Consider the following 14016-nt stretch of genomic DNA (forward strand, 5'->3'; position numbering starts at 1 on the left):
CCTCCAACCTCTGGTCGGGGGCGATGTGGCGAGGTTGGTGGGCGCTCCTACGCCCTTGTTCCTCCGCGACGACTAGGAGCAGGTAGTGGAGTCCATGCCCGTCTTCAACGGGGATGGGCCCGTGCCCATGGAAACTCACGAGGAACCAGTGGACGTGCCCTCCGACGACTCCAGTGAAGAGGAGGAAAGAGGGGAGCGGGAAAAGGGGCCTGACTCCGAGGCGACATACGGAGAGTCGGGGGCTCCCCTCCCTCGGCGCAGGTCCCGCGTTCTCCGCCTCTCTCCGAGCGATGACGACGAGGATGACGACGAGGAGGACGGCGAGGATAACGACGAGCATGACGGCGGGAGCTCGCCCCCGATCCCGAAGAAGGACAGGACCGGGCTGATCTCCCGCGGGTCTGTCCCGGCCCCGAGGCGGACCGCAGACGCACCTTCTGCCACCAAGCTTCCCGAGGTTGACCCTTCCAGCCGGCTTTCAGGCTTCAAATTTGGCCAGAGGCCACTTGAGCTCACTGGCGACGACCCGTAAGCATTCGATTCTTGTCTTTATTTCTTGCCCTGCTTCTGAGGCTTGACGTCCGCATCTCTTGGATAGGCTGGCGCCCGCAGCAAAGAAGCCGAAGGGAGCTCCTGAGGTTCCATCCGTGGTAGCGCCTCTTGGATAGGCTGGCGCTCGCAGCAAAGAAGCCGAAGGAGGGTGACTGCGACGCACAGGCTTCTCCTGCCCGGTCGTCCTCGAGAGGCCTGGCTGAGCCGGCTGGGGTGAGCTCAGCCCCCTCGGCCCAAGTGACTCCCGACGTGTCCTTGCCCGCCGCCGCCACTTCAGCCGTTGGGGCGCGGCAAACCCCGCCTCAGGTTGATGTGGCCGCGCTGCCGCCTTCTCCTCCTACTCCACCGGCTGCTGTCTCTCCGACTCCTTCTGCCATACTGGATCATGCTGTTGCTGAGCTGGACCGACTGCGGCAGGATCTTCTTCGCGCCGACCCCCGCTTGGTGGCCGGGCGCTTGGAGCTGGCTTCAGGATGGGTTTGCTCCGACGCTTTGATTCGGGCGGCGCTGGTCCAGGCCTCGACGGCTTGCGACAAGGAGAAGCAGGCCGTCCTTGAGGCAAAGGCTGCTCGTGACGCAGCCTTGGGGGAGGTGGTCGACGTCCGTGGATGTTGCAAGGCGCTAGAGGACGAACTGCAAGACTTGCGGGACCAGCTCGTGAATGAGGTCCGCCTTCGCCAAGAGCAGGAAGAAGGCGTGAAGGCTCGCGAGGCGGCCGTCAAGGGGAGGGAGGTCAAGCTCAGGAAACGCCGCGACCACCTAGGCGCGCTGGAGCAGGAGTTGGGGGCGAGGAAGGCCAAGCTGGACGATGAGGCCCTGGTTCTTGCCGAGGACCGCGTGGCCTTCACGGAGATGGAGGCGAAGGCTCGGTCCTCGCCGAGGGTGCTTTACGACAGCGGCCTGGAGAGCCCGCTGGCTGGCGCCGAGGACGGCCCCGCCAAGCTGCTTCCCTACCTGGTTCGCGCTCTTGAAGATGTTGCCCTTGGCCTTGGCCCCACGGCCGAGGCCGAGGCGCGTGTCCTGTCTTCTACAGCATTGACGCGGGTCCTCACCCACATCTACCTTCGCGATCTCGGCATCGACCTCGATAGCCTGCTGGAGCCAGTAAGCGGCGAGCGTGCCGCTGCCGCTGCCAAGGCCGTGAAGGGTCGTGCGGAGGCTCTGCTGGGGAAGTTCCGGGCCTTCAGCACCAAGCCGAAGCAAGGCGCTGCCGACCCCACTGCTCCATGAGGCAAACCCACTCCGCGCTGCTCCACCGCCGACAAGTGACTCCGTCGTGGCTCCCGTCCTGCCTTTAATCCCTGCACATGTATCATGCCTTGGGGAGGCGTTTAAACTTGCGTTTGGCATTGAGATAACAGTGTGGACTGTAATATTAGCTTTTGAATTCCTTGAAATTTGCGCTTTTCCTTCCTACTTGCTTATGTTCTACGCCGGCAGAGCCCGGCCCCGCGCATGCCTCTCCCAGGACGGGGCCAAGGAGTGAGGGGCTACGTGACAAGTTAGGCTCCTGAGTCGCGATGCTCAGGAGTCCCCCTTGGTGCACGAACATCAAGTAGGGAGGTGTGATGCGGGTGGATCTACCGTTCTACGTCTGTAGAGCCCGGCCGCGTGCATGCCTCACCCAGCGTTAGCCTTTCAGAACTAAGGAGTGAGAGGCTACGTGACCAGTTAGGCTCCTGAGTCGCGATGCTCAGGAGTCCCCCTTGATGCTCAAACGGCCTTCGTACCTTGGCTCTGCTCGGGGAGAGACGCGCGATGAACCAGGCCCGAGGGGACCTGGCTGGGTGGTGTGCGTCTAGGTGTGACCCAGGCGCAGCCCCCGTGCCCAGCCCCCTTGCGCGGCTCTCCCGAGGGGAGGCGTTACGATGAGGCTAGACACTGAGCTCTGGGCTCCCTGAGGTTGATGCGGCCCGGGGGCCACCCTTAGTTGTTTATCACCAGCGCGGAGCATAGCGCTTCTGTATGTGTACGGGCATAGCCGCTCCTCGGCAGTGTCGTCAGCCAGCATGGAGCATGGTGCTTCCACTGGTAGGTGGGAGGGGCCCCCCTCCGGGAGGAGCCCCCGGGGCGTGTACAGCCTCGCCCTGACACGTGGCTGGCATGGTAGGGCCTGGCGAGGTGTATCTGGGCACCTGTGAGCCAGCGCGGGACTCATAGGGCCCTACCTCTAGGAGGGCTGCGCCTGGCACTGGGCCTTATCTTGTGATGTGTCCCTGCAAATTTGGTTAGATGTCGGCACTCTACGTCCTCGGGTCCCGGCCCTCGAGCTGGTCTCAGCCGTCACTGGTATGCCAGGTCGCGATGCCATGGACAAGGCCAGAGGGTGAGGGCTGGAGAGCCAGTAAGAGCCCTGAGTCGCGATGCTCAGGTACCCCCCTTTAACATGCAAGTGGTCGGCATGGAGAAGAAGAGGTGCCGTGGACCGGGATCAAATAATCGAGCATGGTGGGTCTAACGCATAACCAGAAATAAACACAAATGGGATACATGCCGCTGGGCCTGGCCCGAGCGGCTTGGGGATCATGCAGCCCGAGGGGCGCCCCCGACAAGGTAAGCTAACAATATGAAAAAAAAGGGATACACGCCGCAGGGACGGACCCGCATGGCCTAGGAATAATGCAGCCCTGGGGGGCGCTCCCACCTGGAAATGAAACTCAAAAGATGTCACCTGATGGCGTTGAGGACGAAGGAGCGTTAGTGTAGCAGGCTCGGTGGGCTGCGGGAGCCGATCCTCACGAGCCCCCAGGCCCAGGGGCCTCGGGAAGCTCCGGAGGCGCTGGCAGCTCCTCGCGGACCATCTCCATCCCCTCCAGGGCTGCAGAACGCCTGGCCTCTCGTGCCTCCGTGAAGCCCCTCATGAGGCGCTGGTACGTGGCAGCCGCGTTCGGCAAGCCGTAAGGCATGCGAACGTAGCTGTTGGGTGGGCCTCCGCAGCGCCCCACTCTCGAGGGCCAGAGGCGCTCCAGAGAGGCGACTCGGTTGAGCCCTGGTATGTCGATGCAGACGCACAGCCCACCATCCTCGCCTGGATGGGGAGCCACTGCTGGTAGGCGGCGGCCGCCTTTCATGACTCTTGACTCCTGTAGCTCCTGAATGGCCTTGCTGACGAACTCCTGAGGGTCTGGATCTCCTTGCCTTGCTCCTTCTTGAGGGAAACATGCTTCGAAACACGCCTCCATGTGGTGCCCAAGCGCCTCCCTCGTCACCCTAGCTAGGTCGGTGGCCCTCCAGGGAGAGCCCCCGAGCCCTGCTTGAGGAGGGCACCGGGCGCGCTTTCCTATGTGATGGAAGGAGGTTCCCCCTGGGCTGCGCGGGCCCGGAGGGGCATGCCTCCTGAGTGGTCGGGCCGGGCGATGTCTTCTTCTTCTTAGGGGCGGTCTCGGGAGGCCTCCTGCTTCCGCGATCCGGGTCTTCCAGTGACGCATCCTGAAAGGCTCGTTCCAGGGAACACACCGCGTCCTTCTCTTCACAGGGCACCGTGATGACTCCGCCGCTTCCTGGCATCTTGAGGACGTTGTAGCCGTGGTGAGTTATGGCCATGAACTTGGCCAGCGCTGGGTACCCAAGGATGGCGTTGTATGGCAGGCGAATGTGAGCGACGTCGAAGTCGATGAGCTCGGTGCGGTAGTTGTCGCGTGCCCCGAAGGTGACAGGGAGGCGGACCTGCCCAATCGGGACCGTGGAGCCGTCGGTGATACCGAAGAAAGGCTTGGTTGGCTAAAGCTGGCTATAGGGTACTTGGAGATTGTTGAATGTTTCCACGGACGGGACATTGAGCCCTGCCCCGCCATCGATGAGGGTCTTGGTGACCACCACATTGCTGAGATTGGGGAACAAAGCATCGGGAGGACTCCGGCTGTAGCCACACACTTGAGCTGATCTACTGAGATGAACGTGATGGTGCACGCCGACCACCTGAGAGGGCGCGTGGCTTCGAGCCTGGGCAGGACTGCGTTCACTTCACGGGCGAACTGCTTGAAGATGCGTTGAGAGGCTGGGGCTTGTGCCCTACCCAGGATGCAGGCGATCGCGCGCGGCTCCTAGAAGCCCCCAGCCCCCTCGTCCTGGTGACGGTCCTCGTTTCTCCTTGGCTGCGGCGGCAGCGGTGGGAGGCCTGCGTTACCTTGCGGGCGATCCTCGCGAGGCTGATCCCTCCAGTCTCCCTCACGAGGAGGGTCTTGCCAGTGATCCTCGCGAGGTTGTTCGTGCCACCCTTGGCGCGGGCCACGGTCTTCCCAGCGTCCTGCGTTCCTTCCTCCTCCTCGACTGTAGCCCCGATCACCGCGGTCAGGACGATGGCCGATCTTCCTTCTCGCATGGCTCAGAGCCCTTGACATTCGTTGGTGTTGTGGGTGTGGAGGTCGTGGTACACACTGTACCGGCTGCCCTTGGAAGGTTCGGGCTGATCTCTGCCCCGCTTGGTGTCTGGTTCTGCCGCGAGTACGGCAGCCCCCTTGCGCTTCACATCCTTGGCCTTGGGCTTCTTCTCTTCTGGGTCTGCGGCAGGCAGCTTGAGGAGGGAGAGACGCCCTTCCTCGGCCCTGGCGCACTTGGTTGCCAGGTTGAACAGCTCCAAGTAAGTGCACAGGTCTTCATGCATCGCCAGTTCCTCCTTCATCTTGACGTCGTGCACGCCGTCGGAGAAGGCTGAGATGATGGCCTCCTCAGTCACCTTGGGAATCTTGAGGCGTGCGTTGTTGAAGCACTGGATGTACTTCTGCAGGGTCTCCCCGGGCTGTTGCTTGATGCGGCGCATGTCTCTTACGGCGGGTGGCCGGTCGGGAGTGCCTTGGAAGTTGGCGATGAAGCGGGTGCGCATCTCGTCCCAGGAGGAGATTGTGCCTGGAGCCAGGTTCAGGAGCCAGGTGCGGGCCCCGTCCTTGTGCGCCATGGGGAACCAGTTCGCCATGACCTTCTCGTCTCCATTGGCAGCTTCGATGCCCAGCTCGTAGAGCTGGAGGAACTCCGCAGGGTCAGCCGTGCCGCCGTAGCGAGGAGGCAGGTCTGGCTTGAACTTGCCAGGCCACGCGACGTTGCGTAGCTCGGCGGTGAAGGCGCAGAAGCCTGCTGTGGCCACGGGAGGCCTTGGGTGACGTGGAGCTTTGTCTTGCATGTCCCCACGCGCTGCAGTTGGGAGCAGCGCGGGGTCTTGATGCGCGGGAGTAGGAGCATGGTCGCAACGTGCTGGAGCAGGGAGTGCCCGGGCAGCTTCTTGCGGGCGAGGGACTTCTTGACAGCTCTGGTCTTGCCGCGCTAGCACCTGACGGAGCGGGTTCCGCCCAGGGGCCACGCGCCTTGGAGCCATGGCGCCTTCCTGAGGAGGAGGCGCCCGGGGCGCCGCCGGAGCTTCATCGCCCGCGCGGGGCGGGGCGCGGTGCAGTGGAACGGACGGCGCAGGAGAGCCCCCTGCGGCGCGGACGAGCTCGGCGATGCGGTCGAGCCATTCTTCGTAGAGGTCGTTTGCCGCGATGAGTGCAGCCCGAGCCTCCATGGGCGCGCGGAGCGTGCGGGACGAAGAACCAGCTGGGGTGAGCGAGGGAGTTGCGGTGCGGCCGTCTTGCCGCACGGACAGATGCTGAGACGATGCTTACTGCTCGTCCCCCGCCGGGCCGGTGGCGGCATTGACGGTAGGTGACGGGGAACGGCGAGGACACCGGCCGACAGGGGCCGTCTGGGCGACATGGGAAGCGAGAGCGGCCCGGCGCTCGGCGCGGGCCCGACGAGCGTCAGATATGGGCGTGATGGTCGGAGGAGACGGGGTGGTGGAAGACGAATCCCGGCGCACCCCTACCTGGCGTGCCAAATGTCATATTTCGGGTTCCGGCAAACCCTTGAGGTTCGAACACTGGGGTGCGCACGGAGATTTCGCTTCCTACCTACCTACACCCTCCGCCTCGCTAAGATCTAAACTATGGAAAGAACAACACAAGGGACACGAGATTTATACTAGTTCGGGCCACCGTTGTGGTGTAATACCCTACTCCAGTGTGTGGTGTGTTGGATTGCCTCTTGGGCTGATGATGATGAACAATACAAGGAACAACAGCCTCGCGAGGGTCTGTTCTTGGCTGGGGGGATGAACTGCTGGGTGGAGTTCAGTCACCCTTCTCTCTCTCTCTCTCTCTCTCTCTCTCTCTCTCTCTCTGATCGAACCCCTCTCTAAAGAACCTCCTCTCCATAACCCCCTTTGCTCTATGGGTGGCTGGTCCTATTTATAGAGGCCCTGATCCTCTTCCCAAATATCGAGCGGGAAGGGAGCCAACAATGGTGGGCTAATTTGAAGGGGGATATCTAGTACTAGCTACCCTGACAAAAGTAGTCTTCGCCTGCGCAAAGCTCTGGTGGTGACGCCGTCTTGGGCTCCATGATGACCTCCGTCTTGCAGTCCTTCTGGTGTTGGTCTTGTTGCACCGAAATGGCAACCTTTGCCTGATGCCTCGGTACTCCGCGGCTGCGCTTGCTCCCTTTGCACCAAAAAGGAAAGGAGGACACTGCGCGGGCTGGCACCCGCCTGGCGCCCTTGGTCGTCATGGCTTGCGTCACGGGCACCTCGTGAGGTACCCCGCCTTGGTCTCTCCGCCTCCTCATGAGCCAGCCTGATGAGGCCGTGCCTGAGGAAGCTCCGCGTTGTCCGCCCTGCGAGGCTTGGCCCCTCGCGAGGGTCTTGGGTTTGTGTTGGTGAAGATGGGCCGCGCTGGGCCCCCCTTTGAGCCACGCCGCAGGCCGCAGGCAGGCAAGTCTGGGGACCCCCATTCCTAGAACACCGACATCGTCAATGTGGTCAAGGTTATGCTCTTCCGCCGGATCCTTCCGTGCCAAAGATGGGCATTTTTTTGTGGGAATTCGACTCGGCCAAGCACCAAACGCTACGAGAGCTCGACAACACGACGCACGAGGACGTCTGGAGGGTGTTGTTCAAGAGAGCCGACATTCCTCCCTCGCTCACCAAGGACCGCGCCAATCTGGTAGGCTTTTATATCTCTTAGGATATTTATTTGCCCCGGTTTAGTTATGTGCTAGATCTAAGCTTCCAGGTCGTTAACAGGACTAGGTAGAGACAGTGGAGCAGCTTGATTGTCCAACCCCCCTGCCCGAAGATCCTGCAGATGCTCTTCTAACAAAGATGCTGACTCAGGCACCTTACGAGGTGCTGGCAAAGAAGGCCAAGAAGAAGGCCACGGGGACCCGAAAGGGTCTCCCGTGCAAGGTTATATCAGACTCATCGTCCGATGACTCCGACGCGCACTCCACCCATGGAAATGAGGAGGAGGAGGAAAAAAGTTCTCCCCCCCCCAGCCGGGGGAGACAAGAATAGGAAGGCCAACCCATCCGGGGAGGCCGAAGGGTCCAAGAAGGAAAGGACCCTCCCTCCGGACTATGCCACGACGGCCGCCGACAGCAGCGACGAGTGGCTACCCAGGGACAAGCCCCTGGTGAAGTCGTACGTGTCCGAACACCATAGTACTTCATGGTATGTTTTATTGTACTGCCTTTCCTCATGCCAAACATGATTATGCAGTCTGTCTCAAGCTCATCTCGACGTACCCTCGTCGAGCGGCTCTTTGGACTCGTTGGATATGAGCAGCGGTTCTCCTCCGACCGCTTCCACCCCTCTCCCTATGGACAACGCCGAGGTGCTGTCTCAAAAGGCACCGAGCCAAGGGGAGGTGGTCCTGGGGGCGCCTCTCGGCGACTTCCCGGACCCTGGGTACCAAGGGAGCGAGGCTCCTACGGGCTTCGAGCTCGGGCCCCAGCCGGACACTGCACCGGAACCTTCGATGGTTCCGGACTCCGGCAGGCGGTCCCCCATTAAGGGGGGCCAACCATCCGTGCTGGTGTCCTCTGTCCAACCAGAGGCACCGGACAACCTGCTGGAAGTGCTTCACAGCGCTTCCATCGAAGAAGAGCACTGCACTATCATGAGTGCAGTGGTTGAGAAGGTTCAGTCCGCCAAAAACGGACTGACCAAAGCTTGCGCCAGCCTCCTAACAGGCTTTGAGGTAAGCATTCAAAATATAAGAAAATCTTACCACATAGATAGTAGCCCCTAATGCTCTGTTCGGTGTTCGCGAAGAAAAGCCAAATAGAGTATCAAATGATAACTCAGGAGTCTAATTAGAGTATGTCTATGTGTATGTGCAGGCTTCACTGCTGGCCGATGGCGCACGTACTGCGGAGGTCTCTGCGCTGAGGCAGGCCCTGTAGCGGTCCAAGGACGAGCTCGGCCTTACCAAGAGGCAGCTCGAAGAGAACAAAGGTAAGATATACCCCTGTCTATATAGTTAAAAAGAATTTCGGGTGTAAAGTAATAGGATCATCATGAATTTGTCAGGGGCCATGACCGAGGTGGAGATCCTGAGGAAGGCGTTGTCCGAGGCCGAAGACAAAGCGGCCAAAGAACGCATTGAACGGGAGAAACAAGAAGCCCGAGTGGGCGAGGTGCAGCAAGAGCTCGAGGCTCTCACCAAAAAGCACGAGTCCTTGGAGCTTGACTCCAAGACGCGAGAGTCCGAGCTCGTGCAGGCGCTTGAAAGTGTCTGGAGCGCCAAGGCCGAAGCCCACAAGGCCCTCTAGGAGATTGACGCGGTGAAAAAGATAGCAGCTGGTAAGGCATTCAATATGAAAAGCAAGCATGTGAAGGAGACTTTCCTTTTTCTTACCCGAGTTCGGAGCTCTCCAGGAGCGTTTGCAGATCTTCCCCGCAGCGTACTGGATGCCGTGGAGTTTTACCGGGCTGAGGAGGGGAGCTCAATGGAGAAGTTGTTCTGGTCTCAGTATACTGGGACCGAACACCCCGTTTCCTTGAGCGACCAACTAAAGCAGTTGGTCAAACTTCACAAGGCGACCGAAAAGGCCATGAGGGGCCTTATAGTCCGGATGTGGCCTGGCGAGCCCCTGTCCGGCAGCTACTTCGGTCTGGTGAGGCGGCTTGTGGAAGCCTGCCCATGGCTTGAAGTCATCAAGCGGTCCGTCTGCATCGAGGGTGCATGCAGAGCTTTCGCCCGGGCAAAGGTGCACTGGGCGAAGCTAGACGCCGTGAAGCTGGTGAAGGTGGGCCGCCGGGGGGCAAGGAGCATCGCTGCCCCAAGAATTACTATGAAAGTGTCCTAAAGGGTTCCCACTTCGTGGCAGATGAGTGTGCCAAGGATGTAATTTTTGAATGAACATGCCCATGTGATCTTGTAATATGAAACGAGTTCTTTTGTGCCATGCGACGCTTTCTTAATTTAAAATATTACCTTCTGTGTGGCTGTTTATAAAATCTGACAGTTGGCCAGTCGTCGGCTTCTATCCCCATGTAACTAGTACTGGGGTGTTTGGGATAAACCTGAACACTCTTTACCTCAATTTTGGGTCCTTCCAGGGAGGTGTTCAGCGCAATGAACCAGGCAATCGGACTATAATGCTTTATCACTATCACTTAGCCATAGAAGTCTATGATTTTAAATTTTTGGTGAAGCTCCTGATATTCGGAGGGCCGAATTTGGGGCGCTATACACGCCTAAGCCGGACAAGGCTGACTCCTCGCCTGAAGCGGAAAAAGTCTTTAAGGACATGAGACCTCTCGAACAGCGACCGGTCTCTCGCCATATCATGCCAGTCAGTTTTTGGCTTTCTCTACTGAGGCGCTCGTCTAGAAGAACCGGGACACAATCGCAGTAGTTCTCCCACCGCTACCTTAGCCAATATAGCGGAACATAAGGTACCAAAGCATGGGAGCCGGGCGACCCAACATTTGACCAAAGACATGATTCGGAGCTGATGCATATAATGCTATAAGTTTGGGGTGCCGCACTATCAAAAGTGTTCGGACTTCTTGCGCCGTATTATGGGGTAAACGAGAACCCCTGGCGAACTAACCGTACCCGGACGTGCGGGTGCGGATTGTCGTAAGTGGACATATAAGAGAAAGAAAAGCTTAAATAATGCCATGACAGATTAATGATATGCATTGTTATTTAAATAATATGTCGAAGCGTACTGGTACAGGTAGTGCAATAAGCATAAAGTAGGACCATTCGAAATGTCCTATTCCAGGGCAACTTATGCATGAATAGTGAAAAAACGGGTATATCAATTATTATTAGTGACCACTTGGTGGTTCCCGTGTTCATCTTAGCTTCTTGCCGCCTTGGTTGTTTCTTCCGGAATGTGTCTGGCAATCGTACCGCCGAAAAGGGCTTCCAGAGAGTTAGTGTACCACCCTCGATGCGACTATAGCTCCCACGTGTCGAGGCACGACTTAGAGACATAATCGCATTGAAGGCATATGTCGCAAGTTAGGCAATCTTCACAACATCCCATGTAATATGATAATAAAAGGGAGATAACATAGTTGGCTTACACTCGCCACGTCAATCAAGTACACAAATAACATTACATCAACCATTCACTCAAGGCCCGACTACGGCGCCAAAATAAAAGAGAACCCAACATGCGACAACGGTCCCAATCACCCCCAACTGGGCACCACTACTGATCATCGGGAAAGGAGACGTAGTAACATTGAGAGTCTTCGTCGAACTCCCACTTGAGCTCACATGCGTCTCCCGGAGCGGAATCATCAGGCCCTGCATCTGGTGATATAGTAATCTGTGAGCCACAGGGACTCAGCAATCTCGCACCCTCGCGATCAAGACTATTTAAGCTTATAGGTATGACAAGGTAAATATAAGTGGAGCTGCAGCAAGCGACTAGCATATATGGTGGCTAACTTATTCGCAAAAGAGAGCGAGAAGAGGAGGCAAAGCACGAGCGAGAAACTATAGAATAACCTGCGCAAACATTACTCCAACACCGTGTCCACTTCTCGGACTCCGCCGAGAAGAGGCCATCACGGTAACACACTCAGTTGATTCATTTTAATTAAATTAAGGTTCTAGTTATCTACAACCGGACATTAACAAATTCCCATCTGCCCATAACCGCGGGCACGACTTTCGAAAGTTCAAATCCCTGCAGGGAGTCCCAACTTAGCCCATGACAAGCTCTCACGGTCAATGAAGGAATAGACCTCCTCCCAAGACGTTCCGATCAGACTCGGTATCTCTGTAACTCAAGACACTTCGACAGGTTAAAACAAGACCAGCAACACTGCCCAAATGTGCCGACAAATCCCAATAGGAGCTGCACATATCTCTTTCTCGGGGCACACTCAGATTGTCTAAACTCCTGGTAGGCTAGCCCAGAGTTGCCCTTGGTAGCCACCGGCGGCTGACGGTTTGGACCAACACTTAGAGGAGCACTGGCCCCGGGGGGGGGGTTAAAATAATGATGACCCTTGAGTCTGCAGAACCCAAGGGAAAGAAAAGGCTAGGTGGCAAATGGTAAAACCAATGTTGGGCATTGCTGGAAAAGCTTTAATCAAGGAGAAATACCAAGGGGTTCCCATTATAACCCAATCGCGTAAAGAACGCAAGATCCGGGAACATAACACCGATATGGCGGAAACTAGGGCGGCAAGAGTGGAACAAAACACTAGGCAAGAGGCCGAGCCTTCCACCCTTTACCAAGTATATAGATGCATTTAAGATAACATAGGAATATAATGATATCCCAACAATTAAATAAAAGATGTTCCAACAAGGAACGGCCTCCAATCTTCACCTGCAACTAGCAACGCTATAAGAGAGGCTGAGCAAAGCGGTAACATAGCCAATCAACGGTTTGCTAGGACAATGGTGGGTTAGAGGTTTGACATGGCAATTTGGGAGGCTTGCAAGAAAGTGGTAGGCATCGTAGAAATGGCATAGCAAAAGAGCGAGCAAACTAGCATAGCAAAGATAGTAGTGATTTCGAGGGTATGATCATCTTGCCTGCAAAGTTGTCAGACTTGACTGGATCCTCAAAAGCAAACTCAACGGGCTCCTCGTTAGCGAACTCGTCTCCCGGCTCTACCCAAACAAGACAAACAAGCAACAAGGAAATGGCAAGATGAGATGAAATCGCTTGAAAACGATATAAAGAACGCCGGAATCGGAGTTACGGTTTGGAAATGGCAAGCGATTCAAAAATGACACCGGTCTGCGATTTACAGCAAGTAGGCATCTAAATGCAATGAAATGAACATGCTACAGCACCCAAACATGTCAACAAAATACATGGCAGGGAAGCATTCAAGATGCTTAACAAAAGTCTAGCACTGAGCTACGGCCAATTCATCCATTAGGAGGTTCAAAAAAGCATGGTAAAAACGCAAATGGTAAAACAGATCTCAGACTTAGTGAAATTAACACTTGTCTGGAATTTCAGATCATATAGCCCTCTTCGGAGCAACAAAACAACATGCTACAGGACCTGAACATGACAAGGAAAGACATGGCATGGAGCTACTCAACAAGCTTAACAAAAGTCCCTTAGTGACCTTGAGCCAAAAGGGATCACAAAATATACTAACAAGCACACGAACATAGCAAAAACATAATCAGTTTTCAGACTTAGTGAAAACTGGGACATGCTGAAACATAACTCCCGAAGGCATGTTTACGAGCTCGATGCACTCACCACGGTGCAAGTCATGGCAAGACAAGCATACATCCCTTAAGAAGGAACAAAATACAAGCTAGACATGGCAAGAACAATGGCATAGCGTGCACGGGTCAACTACAACAACATCGGCAAAATCGCAAACAAGTTGACGATCTGCCCAGATTCGCAACGGAGCAAAAGTAGAGCTCGATTGACTCAAGCTAGGATGCTCCATAATTGCAAACAAAAACATGGATGGATAGAGCACTAAAATATTAACAAAACTCCCTTACTGATCATCCTCAAAAGAGGCATAGATCACTAGGAAACAACAAGAACATATGGCATCATGAACTAAACAATCCCAGGTCTTAGTGAAATCACTAAGTCCCTGAAAATAGAATTAGCAAGTGCACCACTTTGCAAGCTTGCACAAGTCACCACACACATCCTAAAAATACATGGGTTGCACCTCTGGAAAGATGACAAAACCCTTAACAAAACATATGTAGAACTCACGGTCATAGCATGCACACAATAATCATGGCAAAAAATGACAAAAGTGCTAAACGGAGTAGCAGATCTGACAATTAACTCAAGTAGCCCTCTTCTAACAGCATTTCGGGCATCAAGATGAGCTCAAATGAAAATGATGCAATGGAATGAAATGATGTACTCTCTGAGATGAACATTTTGATATGCTATATGCATGAATCGGAGCTACGGTTGCAAAGTTATGGAGCCACGAACAGGAGCACTTGGATCTGCAAATCTCCGGGACTTGGTGAAATTATACCCTCTGGAAACTGGACGGGGTGAAGCGGGACGAGGAGATCCGGGCGGAGATGACGGCGTTTGGATCGCTGAACTGGTGGATCTGGTCCACCCGACCAGATCGGATCTGGCCGGAGCTCCGGCGAGGCGAGGTCTCCGGCGAGCGGCGGACGGCGGACGGGGCGGCGGCGGACGGCGGACGGGGCGGCGGCGGACGGC

This window comes from Triticum dicoccoides, chromosome 3A (genome assembly GCF_002162155.2).
Source record: "Triticum dicoccoides isolate Atlit2015 ecotype Zavitan chromosome 3A, WEW_v2.0, whole genome shotgun sequence".
Classification (NCBI taxonomy): Eukaryota; Viridiplantae; Streptophyta; class Magnoliopsida; order Poales; family Poaceae; genus Triticum; species Triticum dicoccoides.